Below are 26,346 nucleotides of genomic sequence, written 5' to 3' on the forward strand. Positions count from 1 at the left end.
ACTTAGGGATCTAGGGCAAAAATTGGTCCTGCTAGTGAAGGCAGGGGGCTGGACCTTTCAAGGTCCCTTCCAGTTCTAGGAGATTGGCATATCTCCAATTATTACCTATTACCATAGCGGCGCCACTCCAAGGGGCGCCCAGCCAGCCCGCCGGAGTTGCTAGGGTAAAAATGTTCCGAAGAGCCGTGCACGCGCGGCGCGCACACACCTGGAATGCATAGGAGCAATCACTCGAAGAAGAACCCAGCCTTCCGCCTCCACCCAGACATCCACGTCAAATATGTGAGGATTACTGAAAATCTTATTTGTCATATAAAAAAGTTCTACCAATTCCAAAGGATCGGAATAGTACCTCCCAGGTTAATGAATATTCCAGATCTGACCCTGTAGTGAGGCGGCCTGGCTCCCGACGGCCCCTGAGAGGGAGGAACCGGAACAGCCACCTCAGTGGGCGGAGCCACCGCCGTCTGTTCCCGCCCCCCGGAAGTCAAGGGGCGGGACAGGAAGTATAAAAGCCCGGCCTCAGCACTCAGTTGGAGCCCAGCGGCCGGAGAGGACGGACGCTCCTGATCAGGCTCCTGCCGGACCGAGCCTCCCTCGAGCCAGGTACCCTGACGCGGACCGACCGAGCCTCCCTCGAGCCAGGTACCCTGACGCGGACCGACCGAGCCTCCCTCGAGCCAGGTACCCTGAGGTGGACTGGCCGAGCCTGCCCCGAGCCTGGTACCCCGAGGAGCGGCTCGAACGTCCCCCTGACCCAAGTCCGGAGGAGCAGCCCGACCTAGACCGCCTTCAACACGCCGAGGAGCCCATGGTATGGGACCCCGCTGCCGAGCCCAGCGACGAGCAGGTACCCGAGGAGGGGGAAATGGAGTGTAGCCCGGGGGTAGCCGACCCCTGTCCGGCTGAGGGCACTGACGTGCCCATGTCAGTGTGTTGCGGCCAGGATCCCCACTGACTGCAGCGAATCCATGCCGCTGTTAGGGCCCCGGGCTGGGACACAGTGGAGTGGGTGGGCCTGTGTCCCCCCCTGCCACCCCACTCACGGGTGGCAGACTCCCCCTCCTGCCAGCACTCAGGCAGAGAAGCCTGCACTTACCTGGGCTTTCTGAGATTATTGCTGTGGTTCAGCTCCTGCTATAAGGACGTGAGCCTTGAACTCTTGTTTCTTGCCCTGCCCTGATTGAGGGGCCTGGGCTTCCTGAGACTGATGCCGCTGCTCTGCTCCTGAAATAAGGACCTGAGCCCTGAAACTGGTGCTACCGCTCAGTTCCTGAGACAAGGACCTGAGCCCTGAACTGGTATTTCTGCTCAGCCCCTGCTAAAAGGACCTGAGCCTTGAACTATTGTTTATTGCCCCGCCCTGACTAAGGGCCTGGGCTTCCGGAACTATTGCTGTAGTTCAGCTCCTGGGACAAGGACCTGAGCCCCTGGGACTATTGTTTGTTGCCCCACCCTGACCTAGGGCTGGGGCTTACTGACTCTTGTTGCTCAGCTCCTGGGACAAGGACCTGAGCCCCTGGGACTATTGTTTGTTGCCCCACCCTGACCTAGGGCTGGGGCTTACTGACTATTGTGGCTCGGCTCCTGATGCAAGGACCTGCGCCCTGAACTCTTATTGTTGCTCAGCTCCTGCTGTAAGGAGCTGAGCCTAGAACTGCTGTGTTTGGTGCCCCGCCCTGATTGAGGGCCTGGGCTTAGCTTGTTAACTTTGTTACTGCTCAGCCTGCAGGGGGATCTGAGCTCCCTGGACTCTTGTGTGCTGCCCCGCCCTGAGCTAGGGCTTGGGGCTTACTGACTTTGTAACTGCTCAGCTCCGGCTGCCAGGACCGGAGCTTAGAACTGGTCTGCTGCCCCGCCCTGACTGAGGGCTGGGACTCACTGCATTAACCGTGTGCCTTCTGTTCAGCCCCTGCTTGAGGGGCCGAACCCCAAGACCTTCAGAACCTGGAGACTGATTTGGGCCGTGTAGTGAGGCGGCCTGGCCCCGGACGGCCCCTGAGAGGGCACGGCCCCAACATCGGACTATTACAGACCCAAATACATGCTTACAGCCAATTCTTATTAACTAAAAGAAAATATATTAAAAAAGAAAAGAGAGAGCATTGGTTAAAAGATCAATATACATATAGACATGAGTACAGTTCTGAGATCAGATTGATAGTAGAGATGGTGAGCTTTGTAGTTGCAAAGAGTTATTTCAGAATTAGTCAATAGGTTATAGTCCAATGTCCAATGATCCAGATAGGACTGGAGATCTCAGTCTTGGGACTTAAAAGCTTTCCCTGCATGAAGCATCAAACAGATCTGAGATAAAAAGGATCAGGACTCAAGATATCTTTGACAGCTCGGAGTCCTTAGGCGAACAATAGGCAATCATCGAGACTTTGAAGTAGACCTATTTCCTAAGCATCACCAGTAATTAGCTACATGGATTAACATAAGGCAGTTGCTTGTTTTCCACCATTCACAGGTGATTTGCTATACATTTCAAAGAGAGATGAATACAATGATATTGTATGTTTACAGTTCATTTAAATGTTAATTCCTTTTCACCTCTGAATTAACAGAATACAGCATAGACAGGGACAGCTCAATTACATTGTTAACCTCTAACAATATATATGTAAACACACAAAAACACAAACATTATCTACCAATATGTCCTTAAACATTGAATCTGGGTCAATCAGCCTGCAAGCTATCAACCCTTTCTGGCCATGCATCACATAAAGTTTAGCATTTTATTTCAAGGTTAGGATCACAGCCAGTCCTCACAGGTCATCTGATCCTAACACAAGTATAACAGGGCAGCTAAGATACAGGGCTCTTCTTTTGATCCACCCTGTTAACAGGCATGGGAATCTCGAGTAAAGCTGCTCGGTAACTCTGAGCATTCCTTGTGGCAGATGCAATTTAACTCCAACAGGATATAATGGTGTGAGTCTCTCATCAGGATTACTAGGAATAGGTAGACTTGGAGATAAAGTTAGGGATGAGTTTTATGATCTCTTGTTAATGCCCAACAAATCCAAACTCTAGGAAGGGGGTAAATTTGACCTTAGATTTTTATAGGCCACACACATAGGCTTTCCTACTGTTTTCTATACACCGTGTAGAGACTCCACACATAAGGTCTATTGTGACTTTATTATATATTCATTCATTACAACTTGCCATCATACAAGTTCTGCCCTTGGTTACCTACATTTCCCCTATGCTAGTATACTTGAAACTAGTCCCTGGAAGAGGCTGTGCTGAGTGGGCATGGTCTGTAAACATAGCACTGTCCCTTATGACTTATGCAGCTGCCACCAAATCTTCCACATTTGACACCGATTAATTGGGACTATCTGAAGCACAGTAGTGCAGTTTAAATACTGAAGATTGAGTCTGGCCTAATGAGACTTAAATGCCTGTAGTAGGGTTGAAGAGAGAAATTCACTAGAGGCTCAGGTGAGCCATCTGTAGGCAGGGGTTTTATTGCCAAGGTTTTGATTTAAACCCAAACTGACACCAGTTTGGCAAAAATCTCTAGCTATATTTCTTCCATACAGTGTCAAAAGTAGAAAGCTCAAAAATATAGAAAGTAGTAAAGTAGTTTCTGGGTTTCCCCAGAGCTCTCTGTCTTGGTTTTGGCCAGCACAACCTTTGTATTTGTCTCTCTCCTGAAAGCAACACACCCTTCTCTGAAGAGACTGAGGCTAAAGTCAGGCCTACACTTGGAAGGCTCTGTTGGTATAGCTATGCAGGTATACTATACCGGCAAAGCACTCCTAGTGTGGACACAGCTTATAGAGGAAAAAACTGCGTTTTTGCTCGCACAGCTTATTCTATCCTCACACAGTGATATAAGTTAGTACATTAGGAGCTTTTGTCAGCATAGCTATGTCTATCATGAATTACACCTCATCACACCCTTGACCGACATAGCTATGTCTACCGAAGTTTGTAATATTGACCTGGCCTAAATAGGCTGAGATCCACCTAATTTACCTTTGGCTGGAAGTAGACTCTGCATGGCCTCTCCAACCACACTATTGTCTGACCCAACAGAGCCTCTTCATAGGGCCAGAAGCTTCAGAGTCCTTACTGGGGGTACCTAAAATCTGTCTCTTCTGTCACTGTGCTTTGAAGGGGTACTGTAAAGTTTAATTCATGTTTGCCAAGTAGTGATTCTGGGGTGAAAAAGCATCACACAAGCATCGTTAATAGGAAAGAGGTTTAGAATTCTGGACAGAAATGTAGATTTGAGGGGCAATAAAAACAAACACATAAGCTTTAGCAATCCCCACTAAATCCAGGACTCTGTTTTTCCCCAACCCCATCTTCCTTGCTTCTTAAAACAAATTCCATTACTTTCTTAAGTACCAATAAGACATGACAGGCAATGTATTTCTGGGGATTATTGCACTTCTTGTATAGTTGAAAGCCTTTGGCTTTGTTTTACAGTTTACCAAATGCATGCAATAATCCCCCCACAATGCATTGCCTGTCATGTTTTATTGCTTAATTAAGTGAACAGGGTGAGCTCATTAGCACTAAAATTAAAATCCATTACCCGTGGCCTGTTCAACTTTAGCAATAAATCTTTTCGTATATTTTGATTTCAGTATCCCAATTCTCTCCTTTTCAGATGTTAACTCTTAAGGCTGTAGGTCAACAACATATTACAGAATATATTACAGAACATTTAACTTAGTGCTACTCCACAGCCCATAGTCACTACACAGAGCCCACCAGTGTTGTATCTGAAAAAATATCTATGCTCTTACTTATATGCATAAAAGAGCCATGACACCATACTGGTGATTTCTGATCCATCATGGCCTGACAGCATCTTGGTGACTGGTATGTCTCTAGGCCAATCAGAAATATGAGACCTGGTTTCAGCATTTGATATTGTTAACACCACACTTTATGGTAACCTAAAGCTGCAATTTGGACTAGGAAACTCATTGCTCAAGAATGAGGAATGATCATGTGCAAGGAAAAAAACCAACAAAACCCCAAACCTTTAAAAAATGTTCATGGATGAATTATTGACCAGATACATATAACTAAAATAAGTATGAACAGTGTCAAGAGCTGTTGAGACTCCTAGATGAGAAAATCTTAGCACAGATCCTAACAACTTTGACACAAAGCTTCCCTCCTTTAGCTCACCTGTTGGGGCTGCTGTCTAAAGCTATGAAGTACCCAGATGTTGTCTGCAGTGGTGATTATATCACACCTACTGCAAGATCATTTGAAGGGCAGAGGACTCTGCTAACAAGCTGGAGGTCTTGGCTGGTGAGTACAGTGGCTCTAGGGAAGAGAGAAAATGTTCAATGTCTGAATGCAGTTTATATACCGGTATATTATTTAAAACCAAAAGATTTCTATTTAAAATTCAGCATAAGGGATAACACAACAGCATGAAAAGGCAGAAGTTCTAATTAATTAGCCATCATTACTTTGTTAGCTAGATGATAGTGTTATCTGCATCTTATTTTTGTTTAAGTACTATACACTCCTGTTACCAGGGACCAAGGCATGGGGGCAAAAGGGGCAGCTGCCCCGGGGCCCAGCGATTTAAAAGGGCCCGGGGCATCCGGCCGCTGTTGCTACTGCAATCGTCCACCCGAGCACCTGCCCCTTCTGCCTGAGTCCCTGTCCTTTCTGGGGGCCCGGAGCCAGGCCCCTCTACAGGTAAGACCTTTAAGTTACTTTCACCCCTGACCAAGCCCTGAGTGGGGCCGAAGCCCAGAGCTCTGAAACCCCAACCAGGGCTGAATCCCAAAGGTCCAGCCTATATTTGAAAATACAGAAAATCTCCAAAAATATTTCAATAAATGGTATTCAATTATTTTTTAACAGTGCAATTAAAACTGCGATTAATCATGATTAATTTTTTTAATCTTGTGATTAATTTTTTTAATTGCTTGACAGCACTACTTTGAACAAATGAGTTCAAATCTTGTGGCAGTTATATTTCTGGTAAAATGTATATAAACTTATTTTAGAGTCATTAAATTCTTACCAGTCTTCTCAAGCATAATAAAACAAAAATCTGATCTAAAATGTTTCATATGTAAATAGAAAAAATCCAAGTTAGAAAAATAACAGTTCAGTCATAAAGATGGTAGCTACAAAAAAGCCATGTGAAAAAGGTTAGCTACTTAATGGGTCAAGTCAGACAATTCAGAACTGCCATGTGTCATCTTAATGCTTGGGAAGATTACGTGCATAACTTCTAATGCTGTTTGAAGTTAGTAACTTTTATAAATATTTTGTGCACTAATGGAAGGATTAATCCCAAACTTTATATATTTGCATAGTTTCATATAGTTTATATAGATTTAGCCATAGGTGACTCAAAGAAACACTAATTTCAGACTGTCCTTATCTCTGTTCCAAATCTGTTCCAATTTTACTTTGTACACCAATGTCTTGATTACATTATTTCAGTTAATTACAACAACTTATTTACACTGACCATCTTTGTATCACATAACAACAAGATGCTTAGAGTACACCAAGAATCTACAATACAATATTAGTTTTAGGTCCTGAGCAACACAAAATCAAAGAATGTGCTTGGAAAACTGCTAAGATATGACTGAGATACAAAAAAGGGAATTTTATATCTTTGTCCACTGGATTTTATCATGTTAGAACATAAGAATGGCTATACTGGGTCAGACCAAAGGTCCATCTAGCCCAGTATCCTGTCTTCCGAAAGTGGCCAATGCCAGATGCCCCAAAGGGAAATGAACAGAACAGGTCATCATAAAGTGATCCATCCTCTGTCGCTCATTCTCAGCTTCTGGCAAACACAGGCTAGGGACACCATCCCTGCCCATCTTGGCTAATAGCCATTGATGGACCTATCCTCCATGAACTTATCTAGTTCTTTTTTAAACTCTGTTATAGTCTTGGCCTTCACAACAGCCTCTGGCAAGGAGTTCCACAGTTGACTGTGCGTTGTGTGAAAAAATACTTCTCATATATATATATATATAATTAAATTGATCAGTTAACACCAATTACTCCCTGTAGAGTGGAGGACAGCAATTATCATAACATAGAACACTCACAGTCTTGGGCCTTAGTTACCTACTCAGGTGTATCATAATTACTGGAATTGGAGGCTCTGTTAGTTAGGGAACACTAAGGGAACAGGAATGTGGGGAGTCAGGCTGGAGGCAACTCAGTGACATGGACAGAGCAGTGCACAGGGTTTAATAAAGTTTCACTTGTTCAACTTGACCTGCATTTAGCTCCACTCTTTGCAAGTTAGCCACGGTGGCAGCATGTGCACTGTGAGTTCTCTGAAGTGAAGCAGCTAGCAGCATGAGCCATGGAACTTGGTCTGAAGCCCCAACATACCCAGAAGTGCACAACAGCAAAGGAGAACAAATGGAGAAAAAGTGACCAAGGTTCTATATCCATAGTGAGAGGCATTTACTGTGGGAAACAGTTTGAGGGGGTAAAGAGTGTCCTGCAGTAGGGCAGCATTGCAAGGAATGTGGCACTTTGAACCTTTCTGGGACCTTCTTCAGCTCTTGCACACACTGCTAAAATGGTTCAGTTAGGCTTGTATAAAAGGGGCATGGCTCATCTGATCGCTGTGATGACATCACAACTCTCTCCTTGAGTCTGTGAGCATAATAGGTTCAGGCTGTTGAGACAGGAAAGCAGTAAGGGACAATACCAACCTCTGTGTATGCAACAACGTTAATGGGGAAATGCCCTGTGTGACTTCAGGTGGATCCTTCTGCAAAGTGATTCCTCAGGGTGAACTGGACTCTAACATGCCCATTACAAACAGCAGGTGCAATATACAATGAACGCATAATGCAGCCCATAGGAAAATGTGACCTCATAGTAACTAACAAAAAATAACAGATGGCACCAACTGAAGTTTGTAGTGGTGGATGGTAAGCACAACCCCCTTATGAGGAATACAGCCACACAAGCCAGGGATCTGATCAGTGTGCAGTGTCAGAATTTAATAGCTGCAGTACAAGTAGTAAAAGGGGGGAAGTCCCATGGACAATAAAGACAACTTTAAAAGAATGTGGGGATATTTTCAAAGGTGACAGGTGCCTTGAAGGGAAAGCTGCAAATGAAAGTCGACCCCCCACAGTGGAACCTATGTGCTTATCATTAAGAAAAATTCCAGTGGCACTACATAATCCAGTATGCAAGGAGCTTGAAAGTCTGCAGAGATATCATAGCACCTCTAGAGGCCAGTATAGCTTTGGTAAGCAGCATCAGGCAATTATCACTTCAAAGGTTTTTTTTCTCCTGCTGATAATAGCTCATCTCAGTTGATTGGACTCTTCCAGTTGGTATGCATACTTTCACCTTTTCATGTTCTCTGTATGTATAAATATCTTCTGTCTGTGTGTTCCATTCTATGCATCCAAAGAAGTGAGCTGTAGCCCATGAAAGCTTATGCTGAAATAAATGTGTTATTCTCTAAGGTGCCACAAGTACTCCTGTTCTTTTAGCATCAGGCAAATTGCACATCTGAATAGACCCAAAGCCACTGAACTGAGCATTGAAAAGATGCTACTATCCACTGCCCACAATTTATTAGGTCATCAGAATCTTTAAGGTCTTGATGTGAGGAATGAGTTTATGGCACATAAGCCTGGACAAAGACCATCACACTGACATCCTGAGCAACACCATTTGGTCACTGCTGTACATGCTGTGGCATAAACCCAGCACCAGAGATGTTCCAAAGAAGATTCACCCAAGTGCTGGAAGGACTGCCTAACTGCAGTTTCAACAGCAAAGCTGATGGATATAAAAGGAAAGGGCATCCAAATGTAGGCAAAGACAGCAAAATTACTAGGATGGTCAGAAGACAAAAACCAGTTACAGTAGTGGCAGAACCATATTTTCAAATGAAAGATGAGCTGATCATTCAGGATGGAATCATATTTCAAGGACAGAAAGCTGTTGCCCCAGATGTAATGCAAAAAAATATATGCCTCACACTTGGGCATTGACAGATGTCTTTGATGTGCTCAAGATTATGTTTAGTGGCCAGGAATGAATACACAACTCTGCTCCTTGATATAGGGGTGTGACTCCTGCTGGTCATGTTTTAACTACCACCAGAAAGAGACTCTGTTGCCACATGAACTGCTCACCCAATCATGGGAAAAGGTAGGAGGGGACTTATTTATCTTCAAGAAAAAGCAGTACTTGATTACAGTGGACTACTATTTAAATTTCTGCCTGAAACAACAAGCAAATCAGTAGGGCCCTACCAAATTCATGGCCACGAAAAACACGTCATGGACCATGAAACCTGGTCTTCCCCATGAAGTCTGGTCTTGTGTGCTATTACCCTTTACTATACAGATTTCATGGGGGGTATGACCAGCATTTCTCAGACTGGGGGTCCTGACCAAAAAGAGGGTTTTGGGGGGTTTGAAAGGTTATTTTAGGGGGGTCATGGTATTGCCATCCTTATTTCTGCGCTGCCTTCAGCGCTGGGTGGCTGGAGAGTGGCAGCTGTTGGCTGGGTACCCAGCGCTGAAGGCAGCGCCCCACTAGCAGCAGCACAGACGTAAGAGTGGCAATACCATACCATACCACCCTTACTTCTGTGCTGCTGCCTTCAGAGCTGGGCAGCTGGAAAGTGGAGGCTGCTGGCCGAAGGCCCAGCTCTGAAGGGAGCAGCACAGAAGGGTGGTAATACCATACCATGCTGTCCTTACTTCTGCAGTGCTGCTGGTGGTGGCACTGCCTTCAGAGCTGGGCTCCCGGCCAGCAGCCACCACTCTCCAGCCACCCAGCTCTGAAGGCAGCGCCATCGCCAGCAGCAGCACAGAAGTAAGGGCAGCAGTAGTGCAACCTTCCCACAATAACCTTGTGGCCCCCCAACTCCTTTTTGGGACTCCTACAATTACTACACTGTGAAATTTCAGACTTAAATTTCTGAAATCATGAAATGTACAATTTTTAAAATCCTATGACCGTGAAATTGACCAAAATGGACCATGAATTTGGTTAGAGCGCTACAAATCAGTGATTGGCAAACAGAAGGACCACTTTGAGACAGATGGCACTCTGGACACTGTATTTACCAACAACAGACCTCAATTTGCCTTGGAAGAATTCAAGAAATTTGCTTGCAAATGGGAATTTGACGAACACACTTCCTCCCCATCAAACCCACAGAGTAATGGTAAGGTGGAATCAGCTGTGACAACAACTAAGACTGTTACACAAGGCTGTTTCTTCTGGTTCAGATTCCTTGTAAGCAGTTTTGGCAAACTGTCACACCCCATCACATGGGTGCCAAAACAGTTCAGCACAGACACTGATGAGACAAAGGACCAAAACCTTGCTACCAATGAGGGGGAGGCCTGTTGCGGCCAGAAGAATGGTGACACTACTGAGAGGAGACTGCCAACAATCAATCAGAGAGGTAGGCACTAGAGTACAACAGGTCAACCAAGAACCCAGCGGCCCTGGAGACAGATACTCCTGTGAGGATCTAGCTGTGAGAGAGAGACCAGAAGGAGTGGACTAAAGGAATATTGAGGGGTACAGTGGCAACCAGGTAATAAGAGGTGATTATGCAAGAGGGACTAATGATCCAAAAGAACAGTAGACACTACACTTACAAACCAGCAGATGCAACACCCAGCGAGAGCCTACAGAGATCATCACAGAATGGAGAGATAGCACTATCTGAATGCGAACCCCACAGGGAAGGAGGAGACTCCACAGAGATATAATTTGCTAGAGTGGAGACAGATAGGGCACTTGCAATGTGGTGAACTGTTGAGGCTATGTGCTACCAACCTCTGGCTGAGGGAACATGGAGTAGGGGTCTGGGAATCAATTATTTGTTTTTAATGTTTATATTTAAAAGTGTGTTTATGAACTAAGGAAGATGTATGATGATCAGTGGAACTGGGGTCAGAGGGCAGATTTCCCTGAAGGGGCTGTTATTGATAGGACACCAGGAAAACAGGGAACGTGGGGAGATAGGCTCGAAGGATCTCATCCACATGGACAGAACACTGTACAGTGTTTAATAAAGTTTAACTTGTTCATCTTAATCTGCATTCAGCTTCACTCTTTGCAAATGAAACAGGAAAGTTTTTTCAGTGCATCTTTCTAGCCATCAGATCTTAATGTGCCCGACACAACTACCGTTAGTACTAAAAGACCACATAGGTCTTAGAAAATTTGCCTCCTCACACCAAGTCTCTGATAAGCACTGTTCATGAGACCTTTGGTGAACATACTGCATACAAATCGTAGTATTTGCCCTGGCTGCCAATAATTCATATAGACTTGGCCCCCAATCTTGCAAAGACTTACACATATCCTTAATTTCAAGCACATAAACAGTTCCTTTAAGCTCAGTGGGACTGCTTACATGCTAGAGTTAAGCACATGTATAAATCTTTGTAGAATAAGAGCATTGATTTGTTAACATATGAGCTTTAACAGGACTGAGGGCCAATGATCTGAAGCACCTGAATTCATTTGATTATCCTTCCAAGTAGGTATTCAAGTGCTTGTTCAAAGTAGAACTTGATGGTAACATCAGGATATCTTAAGCTAGAAAACAACCATGCTTTTCCAGTAGCAGCCTCAAGAACACCACTGGAGATGTAATATAATACCACTAGAGATTCACCTTCATCATGTCTTTCCAGTCTTAAAAAAAATTATAGACTAATGTTTAATGTAGGTGCTATGGTGATACAGGAATGACTGGTATTTTTTAGGGCTGTCGATTAATCACAGTTAACTCACATGATTAACTCAAAAAATTAATTGCAGTTTTAATTGCACTGTTAAGCAATAGACTACCAATTGAAATTTATTAACTATTTTGGATGTTTTTCTACATTTTCATATATATTGTATTCTGTGCTGTAATTGAAATCAAAGTGTATATTATTTTTTATTACAAATATTTGCACTGTAACAATGATAAACGCAAGAAATAGTATTTTTCAATTCACCTCATACAAGTACTGTAGTGCAATCTGTTTTTCGTGAAAGTGCAACTTACAAATGTAGATTTTTTTTGTTACATAACTGCACTCAAAAACAAAACAATGTAAAACTTCTGAGCCTACAAGTCCACTCAGTCCTATTTCTTGTTCAGCCAATCGCTAAGACAAACAAGTATGCTTACATTTACAGGAGATAATGCTGCCCTCTTCTTATTTACAATGTCACCAGAAAGTGAGAACAGGCATTTGCATGGCACTTTTGTAGCTGGCAATGCAAGGTATTTACATGTCAGATGTGCTAAACATTCATATGCCCCTTCATGCTTCGGACACCATTCCAGAGGACATGCCTCCATGCTGATGGAAAAATAATACGTTAATTAAATTTATGATTGAACTCCTTGAGGGAGAATTGTATGTCCCCTGCTCTGTTTTACCTGCATTCTGCCATATATTTCATGCTATAGCAGTCTTGGATGATCACCCAGCAAATATTATTCATTTTAAGAACACTTTCACTGCAGATTTCACAAAAGGCAAAGAAGGTACAAATGTGATATTTCTAAAGATAGCTAAAACACTCAACTCAAGGTTTAAGAATCTGGAGTCCCTTACAAAATCTGAGAGGGACGAAGTGTGGAGCATGCTTTCAGAAGTATTAAAAGAGCAACACTCTGATGTGGAAACTACAGAACCCGAACCACCAAAAAAGAAAAATCAACTTCTGCTGGTGGCATCTGACTCAGATAATGAAAAGGAATGTGTGTCAGTCCGTACCACTTTGGATTGTTATCGAGCAGAACCCGTCATCAGAATGGATACATGTCCCCTGGAATGGTGGTTGAAGAATGAAGGGGCATACGAATGTTTAGCATATCTGCCATGTAAATACCTTGCAATGCTGGCTACAAAAGTACCATGCAAATGCTTGTTCACACTTTTTGGTGACGTAAACAAGAAGTGGGCAGCATTATCTCCTGCAAATGTAACTAAACTTGTTTGTCTGAGTAATTGGCTGCACAAGAAGTAGGACTGAGTGGACTTGCAGGCTCTAAAATTTTACATTGTTTTATTTTTGAATGCAGTTTTTTTGTACATAATTCTACATTTGTAAGTTCAACTTTCATGATGAAGAGATTGTACTACAGTACTGGTATTAGATTAATTGAAAAATATGATTTCTTTTGTTTTTTTACTATGCAAATACTTGTAATAAAAAATAAATATAGAGTGAGCACTGTACACTTTGCATTCTGTGTTGTAATTGAAATCAATATATTTGAATATGTAGAAAACATCCAAAATATTTAAATAAATGGTATTCTATTACTGTTTAACAGTGTGATTAATCGCACAATTAATTTTTTTAATCGCTTGACAGCCCTTGTATTTTTGTTCTGTATGCTACTCAGCAAGTCCCCAGAAAATACGAATACTTCATTGGAAGGTTCCAATCCTGCTCCTGTTGAAGCCAATGGTAATTCTCCTATTCATTTTGATGGGATCAGGATCAAGATTTAAATCATATTAATTATTATTAAAGAAAGTTCTAAGTAACCAGAACTAGAACTACAAATTAGCTACATGACTAGAAATGGTTTTAATAGAAATTACTGGGTAATAGAAACAAATTACAGTGTAAAAAATTACTATGAAGTATGTCACCTAAGTTATTTTTCACTGTTAGCTAACTTGTTTAATACCACCGGAAGACAATTATATTAAGACAATTAATTTGAAAAAGCTGATGTCTAAGAATGCTTGAATGATCAGTATTTAATGCTCTCTGCTTGTCTCTATCTATTCTTCCATTGATGTCCTCTGGATATTTTTGATGATTCAAGCATTTAACATCTTCACCCCTAATAATGTGTTTTATAATAATTGTACCCTTCTAAGAAGTATTTTCTCCTCTCAGTGACAGCATATATTATAGTTCACATTAACCCTCTCCCCTCGCCTCCTAAAAGGAGTATACACACTAAGGATATGTTTAATTTTGTTTGAATAATCCCATTAAAATCAATGTGATTACTTGTCTGTTTATAGCTAGGCCTTAATCCTACAAACACACAAATGTTTAAAAGTGAATTAAGGTCCCTGCTGGTCATATTATAATATTAATTGCACTTATACAACATTCGCATAACATCACTAATATATGGCCTTTCCTATCCATCCACACAGCTAAAACCCATCCAAGCTTTCATCATCTCTTGGTGCGATTACTGCAACATCCTTCCCTCTGGCCTTGACAAAAATGCCATTTTGTCTCACTTTCAAGGCCCTTCATACCCAATTCCCATTCTACCGATCATCTCTCATTCACTGTCGAGCTGATAGGCTCATGATGCCAGACTCTACTGCCCACTTGTTAAATTTTCAAACACCTTCATGCTTTCTCTCCCATACTGCCCACATGTTCAGTAGGGGCTCTTTGTAAACATCCGCAAAGCTACCTCATTATACGCCTCCAAATATCTCCTCAAAGCTCTTCTTTACCATGATGCCTACAAAAAACTTGACAACATTTAGGCTGCTTATGTGCAGAGATGCTGCCTGGCATGCTGACCAATACTGTCTCATTATTTACTTGTACTCCCCCATCTGTTGTCTCTTGTCTTATACTTAGATTGTATGCCCCTTTGGGCAGGGACCATCTTTTTGCTTTGTGTTTGTACAGCAGAATGGGGCCCAACCAGTGGTCCATGACTAGTGCCCCTAGGTGCTACAGAAAATAATAAATGATAATATCTGTCACCTAAGAATCTCCAAGCACTTTATAAATATTAACTATCTAATGGGCCATTCATGCTCCTATTGAAGTCTCCAATTGACTTCAATGAGAGCAGGAGCAAGCCCTAAGCTTTGTAATACCTACAAAGTAGGTAAGGAAGTTGTATTCATTTTAGAGACTGACTTGTTCAAGGTCACACCATGAATAGGAAGCAGAGCTGTGAACAGAACCCAGCAGTCCTGACTGAGTGCCTTCCTTGAACCACAAGACTATATTTCCATGGAAGTAAGTGTAACTTAACATTAGGGCCACAAAATAAACCAGAAAGAAGCAGCTGCTCAGAAAGACATACACTAGCACTGTTCCAGTATGTGACTTTTTCCATCTCTCCAAAAACAACAAACAAAACTGGCTGGCCTTCTTGGGATACTCTTCTCAACTGGCTACAATTGTCCTTTAAGTAGCATTCACAATGAGGGTGCTACATCTTCCTTTCTCTCTGAAATCTATTTTATTTATTGGCTTTTTCACTTCTCTCTTTTAAACTTGCAAACATGTTTTTATGGTTCATTTTGAGAGTTGGGAAGAGCTTGTGTATGTGTGTTGTGTAGGGGAAGATATTAGAATCCAGCATTAAAAGAGTCTCTAGTAAAGGTATCTGGCTGCTTTTTAAAAGGAAACTCTTAAGGAACTAATCCACTGCCAAAGCTCTGTAATTTCTTAGTGGCCTTCTCCAATTTCTTACACTGGAGTGGTTAAATTGTAGCATTAATTACTGCCACTGCTGGTGGTGGTGGTGGTGATGAAGGTGAGGTGGCAATGAATTATTTTTTTAAAATCCCAAAAATCATGTTTATAATGGAATAATGTTTTATTCAGGCTAGGGGACTACTTCAGGGCATTGGCAATGAAAGAGGAAAACACAATACTTTAAGGATAATTTAAAAGGTTAAAATGTAGAAATCTAGAAAGAGGAAGTGTGGTCTCATGATTGGGGATTCACATATTATTTAGGTTCCTATTCCCAGCCCGAGCACTCGCTTGCTACGTAACGCTCTCTGTGCTTCAGTTTCCTAATCTTTAAAACGGAGACAATATTACTTTGAGCAGGTGCTTGTCCCACGCTGCTCTACAACATAGTCCAACCATTATAACTCACTCTTTCTTGATCTTTTGCTTTATTAACAATAAAATTAATTACAATTAAATAAAACAGTAGAGGTAAGGTAAAGGTCAGCTCAGACATTCTACACAGTACTCATACATTTCCTACCTCTCAGTTTACTTACTCTTAATACACACCTCAATCACGCCTAGCCCCAGAGCGTCGCTCCCACCTTCTTTAATCCAAGGTGGGGTAATGAGTCAACTGCTTTGGCAAATAAGCAAAAATCACTCAACTATTTCACTAGAGATTAACACCTGCCAATGGGGCTATTTCATGCAAACAGTACCAGCCTAAAACAGTACATTCGCTTACTTACCGTTTTTTGGTGTTTGGTGTTCACCGATGTTTGTAAAGTGTTCTGAGATCCTAGGGTAGAAGGAGCTATATAAATGCAATGAACAACAATTATTATATATTTAAAGTTCAGATTAGAACCAACAAATATTTCCCATCTCACATCTAGTGAGATGAGTGGCTTTTTCCCCTCCGACATCTCTTCTCACATACATGACCTATACTTGATACCTTCTGAATGTCTCTTTCTTATTTTCACAGCTTTTTATACAAGTATTGACAATTTTCCCTCCGACAGAATAGGGACAGAAAAAAGACTGAATATATTATATGTCATATAAGTAGACTATTTTATAAAATGGTTGTAACTGACCATAAATATAATTGCTGAATACCTCTGTATCTTTATGTTTTAGTAACATATTTACTTATGCACAATTAAAAGACAGATTGAGATTAATATGAAATATTAATAATCTAAAGCAATCATCATCTAGTGGTCCTGTGGTAAAGTTAAATAAATTATAAAGGTAAATATAAAAAATACAAAATATGGTCACTCGACTATAAGAGAAGTAGAAACTGTTTAGAATTGTAGCATTTTATTAAACTTTTACCATAATCCAACAACACCAAACATAGCTTGCACAAGCCCACTGCTGGAAAATCTTCCGTAACACTGAACAAACTTTTATGACTACACCCTGTTCACCAGAGCTGTGTCCCTTTGATCTCTTTAGCACAGTTCCAGATCTTAACAGGACAACAAGAAGAAAAATATAGCTCTGCCATTCCATTCAGTTCTTACACAAAAAATATTTACACTTACATTACTACTCCCCCTATATATATTCTAATTTATTAATGCTACAATTGCAATGCATACAATATTCTGTGGATCAAATCCTGTGCTTCTTTTTCAATTTTTACCCAGTTAAATGCCCCAAAAGTCAAAACCTCAGGATGTGGCCCAACATGTGTAAAATTCTAAATGTAGATTAAGTACTGTTCACTTAAGAAAAATCCTTAGGACAATGACCATGTCTCTTTATATACGTGTACATAGGACACTGGGTTCCCTGTGTACTGCTGTGATCTAAATATTGCATAATACAATAAATAATAATAATAAAATAAAACAAAAATAGAATTAAAGCTAATATACAAACAAGTGGTGCTGGAAGGTGGGATTCATCACAACTCAAAGAATGGGGTAAATTTCTGGGGAGAAGAAATTAAATATAACATACAACCACCTAAAGAGGACAAAGGAAAAAATGAGAGCAATAAGGTAAAGGAGGAAAATATGAGCTGAAGTAGGTACAGGACAGGGATTATCTTGCTTCCCAAGTGTCAGCCTAATGGGTGGTTTCCCTGGCCATTACCTAATAAGAACTGGATGTTTGCCCAGATAGCCCCAAAGGTCTTGAATTGTGAATGAGCTAGTAAACGCATCTTCAAAAGAGCATGGGAGAAGATTCCTTACTGGTTCTCTCTGTCATTAGTAATAGTGGTTTATACACAAAAGTATAAAAGTATACATAATTAGTTACTTCTTGGAGTTTATAGTTTAATCAAGTTCTTTAAACATATTTTGAAGACACAAGTCCATGCATATTTAGTTCACAATATGTTTCCCAGCAGGAATATCAGGAGTTAGTGCGGTTTCTTGAATCACTGATCAACACAAATTAAAAAGCAATATGACTCTCTCAGTCAATGGCCTCTTTGATATTGGAAATTCCAGTTCAAAGCAGGTAGAATCAAAAAGGCAGTAGTAGAAATCCAATTACTCTTCTTTGAGTGTTTGTCCATATGTATTTCACTTCTGGTGTACATGGACCTTATATACTCAAGATTAGGATTGTAAGGATCTGAGGGCGCAGGTCCTCAGTTTTTTCTGAATCTAGAACCCAGGGCAGTAGGGCCCTAAGCTTAAGATGCTGTCTCAATGCCACCAAGGAATGAGGAGATACTTTGTCTGTCTTCATCTTGGAAGGTCAGGAAGTTCTATTAGGATGACCCAGAGTCTGGGGCATCTGATTGGCTTATACCCGCTACGTAAGCCAGAAAGTGACTCAGGTGGCTTGTCTAAGCAACAGTGCAGAATCCCTGCTTCTGCTGCATTGGACCCCACTCTTTACCTGCAATCTGCATGCAACCCTATTCCTGCTCTGCTCCTGTTCCTAGTTTCTGCTTTGGTCCTGCTCTGTGCCTGATCCTTGCCTTGTCTCTGGTTCCTGCCACTACAGCTTGCTCCTACCCATTGGCTCAGACTCCTGATTCTGATCCTTGGCTCAAGTGCTGACTCTAACTTTCACGCTGACCATTAGGCCAGATCACCTATGTCCTGGTTCCTAACAAGAATCTTTTGGCCGTTGGTATATATTGGGACCATACCTGCGACCTTTCTATCCTCATGCCTCCCACCCTAGGCCATAAAAGGCAGAATGGGGGTGACCATCCTTTAGTTCCTTCTTACCACCCATAGCTGCGAGATGGAACCGCTAGCAGTATTCACTTTCTCTTGTGCCTTTTGTGACTCAATCCAACTAACTGTATATACTTTTAGTATTTAGTTGTCAGGGGTTGTCTGGTTGTCCTGGGCCCAAGCATGTTCTGCTTTGTCTCCAACAGCTCCACAGCTCAAAACAGCAAGCCATCCCACCTGGCTCCTGCATTCATCTGGCTCCCTAGGGTGCAGCTAGGAGGCTTGACCCCCAGCGGTTTAGAGTCCTGGCGGCTTCCTGGTGAGAGGCTGTGGCACACAACTGCTCATCTCCTCAGTCAGCCCAGACTGAGCTTCTGCTTCCTTCTGAATGGTCCCTCCATTGGAAGCATGCCAAGCAGGCGTTAGGGAGTGTGGCCTCTTGGGCCAAGAGCAGTTCTTTAACCCTTGCTTTGCCCATGCACAGATGGTATACCCCGTCACAATAGTACAGATGCAGTGTAAGGATTAGTTTGTTAGTTTAAAAACAGTTAGTACCTACTACTGGATTCTAGCCCATATGGTGAGCCCAAATCTCTGCATTTTAAATATTGCCCCTTTTGTGAGGCAGCTATGCCTCTTAACAATTGCTACTCGAGATGCCTGTTTTGCTTGGATAGAGGTATATTCTGGAAAACTGCTCCATCTGTGGTTTATTTTCCAAACAATTCAGATGGTGAGAGAGGTTTGCCTAAAGTTTTTTCTGCTGGATAGATCGATGAGATTGGGTAAACCTGATCATCTGAGCAGTCTACACCAAAAAGTGCTCTGGTGAGCCCTGGCTTGACTGCCAGCTCTCAGGCCACTGCTTCTAAAACATCCTTTTTGGTTGTGACATCTGACAAATCCTCTTCATTATCTGCCAAGAAGTAGGAAACAGCACCCCTTTTCTAAAGTGCGTAGACAAAGGTTGCCTTCTTAGGAACCTAGTAAGAAGATGCAGACATCTCTCCATTCTGCCTCCTTGAAGGGTAGATCAACGCCTGGAATAGGACTGTGAAGGAGTCCAGTCCCCGAGTTGTGGTACCATCTAAGGACCAGGTTGCCTCCATTGCTGACTCTGCAGGTCTCTTAGGAGAAATAAGAAGCGTGATGCTGTATTAAATAACCCTTGTATAGTAACTCCCTCTACCATCAAAGGGCTTTCGTTCAAGGATTTGTATGTAATCATGGCTTCCTCTTGTGGCTGTCTAGTCACTAACGTCGAGCCAATTGGGTTCTTAGGTTAAGTAGGTGGGGGCTTATGCTTTTGGTGAGGAAGGTTCAATCCTAGCTGAAGATCATTGTGGGTATGTGCATATGGCCTTTTACTTATTTAAGTAAAACCTTTGAAACTTGAAAAGGAGTACATCTTAAAACGACTATGGATTTGGAATAAACCCAAAATGAAATATAAATCATTATAGCTCTTAAAACAAAAGGGTGGACCAGCCTTCCCATATTTATGGCATATATATTGTGCAACATGAATTAAAGTTAATGTTGAATTGGACCAAAGATAATCAGATCAAATACTTACAAAAAGGAAAATGTGACACATAATTAATGCCACTAAAGAGATAGCGTGGATCAGTTGAAAGCAGAAAAAAGTCACAATTCAAGGGATTGTCAATAAAATAGAAATATTGGTGAATGAGAAAATGACCTGTACTTCCAAGGAATATTTTAAAATGGACTACAAAAGATAAAAGGGAAAAGTAAGCATGAACAGGATTAAAATATGTATTTGACACTACTGAGCTAAAATATTTCATGCAATGCAAGACAGAAGGATAGGAAGGCAGATACTCAGCTAGTGTAAACTGTCAGAGTTTAAGTCAACGGAGCTATGACAATTTACACTAGTTGAGGATCTGTCCCAGGACTTCTGTGTCTTCTTACAGAAAATATATTATTCACAAGACCATAAGGCAGTGGTGGGCAACCTGACGCCCATCAAGGTAATCTGCTGGCGGGCTGGAAGACAGTTCATTTACATTGACCATCTGCAGGCACGGCTGCCCGCAGCTCCCAGTATCCGCAGTTCACCGTTCCTGGCCAATGGGAGTTGTGGGAAGTGGTGGCCAGCATGTCTCTGCGGCCCGACGGTGAACAGCAGCCACTGGGAGCTGCGGGCAGCTGTGCCTGCGGATGGTCAATGTAAACAAACTGTCCCGTGGCCCACCAGATTACTCTGATGGGCCACGTGCAGCCCGTGGGCTGCAGGTTGCCCACCACTGCCATAAGGACTAGAAAATGTTTAAGTTAGATTTATCTCCATCAGACAACTGTATATGGAAATTACAAGATAATCAGTTGTAACAAATAGATATGTACATTTTTCTGCAGAACTACAGAGCGATATTGACAACATGAAACTAGTCTGGAAAAAGGAAATGAACGAACAAAACTCAGAAGATTGGAAGGATACGGCACTAGTTGCTACAAATACTGTGGAGAGATTAGCAAAGAAAAATTAGGATTTGATTATTTTCCCATGACTTTTACAAAACAAATTAGACACAACATTTGCAGAAAAATGTTGGAGAATATGGCATGGTATCAGGAAACCTTTTCATACTGAGACTGTCCCCAGCTGAAAAGTTTCTGATCTTGTGTTATAAAATTGATATATTATGTAGGCAGTGGCAGATTAGCCACTGGGCCAATGGGGCCTGTGCCCAGGGGCCCTGGCCAATTGTGGTACCCCTGCGCCCTGACCTGTTCTGCCTGGCACTCCTGCTGGGGGGCAGCGGGTCAGGGCGCAGGGGCTTGCTCCGCTCCACCCAGCACTCCTCTGGGGAGGAGGGTTGGGGTGCGGGAGCTTGCCCCACTCCACCCATCCAGTGTTCCTGCCGGGGAGTGGGGAAAGCCCCTGCTTCCCAGCAGGAGCACTGGGGTGGGTACTGGGGGACTGCAGGCAGAAGGGGTGGGGAGGGGCTCTCACTTGCTCTAGCTCTGGGCCCCACAAAACTGTAATCCATCTCTGTATACAGGACTCAAATTCCTGTTACTGTGGTGTTAAGGAAGTGTCCTGATTTACTGCAATGAAATGAAGATAGAACAGATTCCTGTTTAGAATCCTGCTGACTGCAGCCAGTCAGACCCAAACAGTTTATGGGAGGCCTGCTGCAGAATAGAGCTCCACACAGGCACAGGAGTCCACCAGCATGCTATCAGTTGCAGAATCCAGGTCTTAATGTATTTCGGCATTATGGATTCAAAACCAAATACCCACTATAGAAATATGGTTGAATAAAATAATTAAAAGAGAAATTGTGCCTAATGGGAAAATAGATCAACGGTTCATCTAATTCAGTATCCTCTCCCAGATGGTGGTAAGATGTTTCAAAGAAAGGTGCAAGCAACCTTACAATGGTTAATCACATAATAACCAATCCAGGAGGGAAATTTCTCTCAAATCTCGTTGTTAGTGTTTGTCTTATTAATACTAATTATTAAGCCCTGGAGAATAAGGTTTTATATCCCTTATAATGGTATATCCTGTATAATGTAATTACTTTCTTATTATTCTTATACATGTCTAACTTTTCTTTCAATCTTTTAAGCTCAGAGCTTCTATCTTGTGGCAGTGGGCTCCACAGATTAATTACATATTGTGTAAAATAAATACTGTTTTACATTCCCTTACTTAATTTCATTGGGTGTGCCCTTAAACAATTTTTGAGAGAAAAGGTATCCAGTAACTCTTCACTAACTTTTCCCACAGCAATAATTATATGCCTCCCTCACAGTTAAAATCAAAACAGGAAATATAGTCCAAGGCAATGTTGCTATAGGAGCTTTAATTTTTACATTTCATTATTTTAGAAAATCTCCCTTTGTAACTGTAATATGGTATTGCCATAATTTTAAAAATGTCAGTGCAAAATAAAGCAAAACCCCCACACAGTTAAATAAAATAATAATGAAGAGTAAGGTGTCAGAGTGGTTTGCTCACTACAACTATGCATGTGGAATGTTATGCACTGGAGTTGAATGTGGAGGGTGGAGTTGATTATCATTATGAATTGTTTTTGTTGTAGGCAGATACATATATTTAATTTTTTTTTTTAGGAAAAAATGAAGCTGCTGCCAATTTAGAGTGAGAGATGGAATGATGCCAACTGACTCATGCTATTTAACCTTTCAATGCACCATTTAGAATGCTCTACTCTTATTATACTATTTAGAAACAAGCAGATAAAGAATTCCAGATAAAGACAGCATTATGAACATTCATAAGGAAAATGGTGGAGGATAGACTGAGCCAAATTCTGTTCTCATACACTGTGTATGTGCACAAACTCACATTTAATGCAGTACTTGCAGAAGAAAAAAGTCTCATGATGATAATTTAATTGAACTGCCAGAACAAACAAGTTTAACTTGCCTTTATGTATAAATTAGTACATTTGCTAACTTATCAAACTGCATCCTCTTCTTCCTTAAATAGTTTTTTTTGGTATACTGTACATCTAGAGATAGAAAAGACATATTGGATCACTGGGGCCAGGATAACAAGCTACTTTAGCACATGTCTAGCTTTAAGCACAAGTAGTCCCATTGACTTCAATGGAATGTCTGCCTGAGTCTATATACAGCCTGAAACTCTCAGAGGTGTGCACTCTCCTATTCATCTTAGGCCTTGTCTACACACAAATGTTGTAGTACTTTAACTATACAAGTATAGTTAAAGCGTTAACCACATGCCTCCCTAGGTATGTATGTAGTTATACAAGTTTAAATGTGTTTAGACTGGTATAACATTCTCATAAGGGAAGGGGAATACGATATACCCATGTTTCTCAAACTGGGGTCCGTGGACCCTTGGGGTCCCCAATGGTGCCCCAGGGGGTCCACAGGTCCCGCTGATCAACTCATCCCACTCCCTCCCAACACCTTCTGCACGTTAAAAGTCTCGCGGCACAGCGGGCCTAATGCAGGCTTTCTATTTGCCCCAGCTCTGCGCCGCCTGGTGAAAGTGAGTGAGGGTGGGAGAGAGTGAGCGATGGAGGGAGGGGGGATGGAGTGAGTGGGGGCAGGGCCTCAGAGAAGGGGCGGGGCCTTGGGAAGGGGGCAAGGCAAGGGTGAGCAGGGGGGACTTGCAGGTCCCTGAAAAATTTTAAAACAATATGGGAGTCCTTGGGTTGCTAAAGTTTGAGAACCGCTGAGCTATACCCTTATAAGGACATTTATACCAGTATTACTGTGTCCACAATAGGAGTTGTACTGGTACAACTGTATCAGTAAAAATCATATGCCTAACTGCCCTAATTATCCTAGCACAAAAACTGTGTGTAGGCCAGGCTTAAATGTGCTGCTAGCCCACTATTCTTGGGGGCAGGGGATTATGACACCACCCTGGCAGAGGACTCCATCTATGTGAGTGCCTTGTTTCCACAGCAACATGGCTACGTTGGTGTGGTGTTGGCAAGGGACCCTATGCATGAAGTCCTCTAATCAGGTGGGTGGGGGTTAGTCCTCCCATGTGTGAGACAGATGTAAGGTTGTCTGTGTAGCCTGATTTAGGCTGTAGTGATAATATTAATTTGGATATGGGAATTTAATTCATTAATTTAATACATAGGTGGCTCCTGTCACTACCACCCCAATCTGGAGTGGTGCCACAGTGCTAGGGGCAAGACTTATGGGGGCCTCCACAGTGCTAGGGGCACAGACAGCCTTAATTCAAAGTCCTCTTGCCTCCAGCTGGCAAAAGGATGGGCATGGTAGCCCATGCCACCTTGAGGCAGGAGGACTTTGAAGCAGCCACATCTAAAAGGTCAGAAGTGATGAAGGGAACAGCTACTTCCCAGCCCTTCTGCTCCAAGATAGCAAGGACAGGGGTGATAGTGACACATTTATTAATTAAATAATATTAAGAACATTCATATTTGCCTCTAGTGAAAGACATTACACTAAGTAAGTAGTGTCTTTGCAGCACTATTTATTATTTTACAATCCCATAAGTGCACATACTTAGTAAATATTACAGTTTCAGATTCCATATGCTATCCACCATCTTATATTTTATGTCAAAGCATTTTAGGATATATTCTGTAAAAAAAATCTACAAAATATTTTTAAGTAATAGTTTGATGTTGTTAGTGTCAAATTCGATTCTCTCAAGGGCTTCTTGTCATGCAACAATTCCTATATAGTCTCATTTAAAATGTTTTATTCTGATGATGAACCTAACATCTCTATTGTTTATGAGCTGTCTGTCTCTAAGGTCTGTTTTCCTAGCTGAAAGGTAGGTGAGCTTCTGTGAATGATTCTTTTGTGTAAGTGCGTCTTGATTTTATTAGACAGACAAGGTGGGTGAGGTGATATCTTTTATTGGACAAAATTCTTTTTGTGGAGAGAGACAAGCTCTCAAGCTAATATCCTGGGATTGACACGGCTACAACAACACTGCATACAACAGTGGAAGATCTTGATTTTATTAACATACTTAGTATTACAATCTTCAAAGTACTATACACTAAAACCAAAAAGTTTCATTTTAAAAAATAGTTCAGGTTCCTCAGTGACAGCAATGTACTTTTCTATCCAATCATTTACAAAATTCAAGCACTTAAAGGCAAGGAAATTCATCCAAATCCTCTCTCTAATAGAAGGCAGTTGCAACCTTAACTATGGAAAGACTACCACCCATCCATAATAAATTATGGAAGCCAGTAAGGCTGGACAAGGAGCCCAATAATTTAAACTACAAAAAAAAAAAAACCCTCAAAAACCCAACAACACAGGTTTCCATTATGTGAGCTAAAGGAAGATCTCTATTAGTTGCTGAAGGATGCTTATGTTCTTTCTAAAATGCAAACAGACAATAGAGGCCAAGGTTAGGCTTACACACACATCTCAATTTGATTCTGCTACCACAGAAGACTGGCAAACAATTTCTATTGGCATCTGTGGGAGAAGGTTTGGGGCCCAAACTGGCCATGACAACAACCAACTCTAATTACAGTCTCTATAATCTCAGAAATAGCTGGCACTCACATTTTGAAGGAGACTTTATTATATGGAATGTTTCAAGGGGAGATAGTAACAAGTAGCTTTTGAGCTAGATGGTGAAAAAGACAGACAAAAGTCAACATTTCAAATCAGGGTATTATTTTACTGCTCTATAACTCAGTTTAATTTTCTTCAGACTCTGCAAAAACCTTTTTCTTTACTTCACAGCAGATCTGACAATTTCCAGGCCAAATTAATTTTCCAAACCAAAAGCTATAAGGGGGCTAAGTTAGGACTTTATAATGAAGACCTGCAACCACCTTTCTATATTAATCTATATAGCTACTTTTGAGAGGATTTTTCCCCTCCTCTTTACGCACTAGGCCCACTCAAACTATATTATTAAAATTAGGGCTTTCAATTAATCGCAGTTAACTCATGTGATTAACTCAAAAATGAATTGCAATTAATCATACTTAATAGAATACCAATTGAAATTTATTAAATATTTTGGATGTTTTTCTACATTTTTAAATATATTGATATCAATTACAACACAGAATACAGTCTACAGTGCTCACTTTATATTATTCATTTTTATTACAAATATTTGCACTGTAAAAATGATAAAAAATAGTATTTTTCAATTCACCTCATACAAGTACTATAGTACAATCTCTTTATGTAAATATCTTGTGACGCGGGCTACAACAGTGCCATGCAAATGCCT

The 26,346-nt window shown here is 41.6% G+C and overlaps 1 long non-coding RNA gene across 1 annotated transcript in view; it reads right to left on the bottom strand.

Moving 5' to 3' along the window:
• Positions 1-26,346, bottom strand: part of LOC123356968 — a 52,168-nt gene that overhangs the window by 13,948 nt on the left and 11,874 nt on the right. The window contains exons 2-3 of the long non-coding RNA XR_006575475.1: positions 16,209-16,258; positions 5,167-5,307 (exon numbers count right to left, since the gene is read on the bottom strand). This is a non-coding gene — a long non-coding RNA (uncharacterized LOC123356968). The remainder of the gene's footprint in view (positions 1-5,166; positions 5,308-16,208; positions 16,259-26,346) is intronic.

The sequence above is a fragment of the Mauremys mutica genome, unplaced genomic scaffold, assembly GCF_020497125.1.
Source record: "Mauremys mutica isolate MM-2020 ecotype Southern unplaced genomic scaffold, ASM2049712v1 000106F_np12_subseq_7162897:7254943_obj, whole genome shotgun sequence".
Classification (NCBI taxonomy): domain Eukaryota; kingdom Metazoa; phylum Chordata; order Testudines; family Geoemydidae; genus Mauremys; species Mauremys mutica.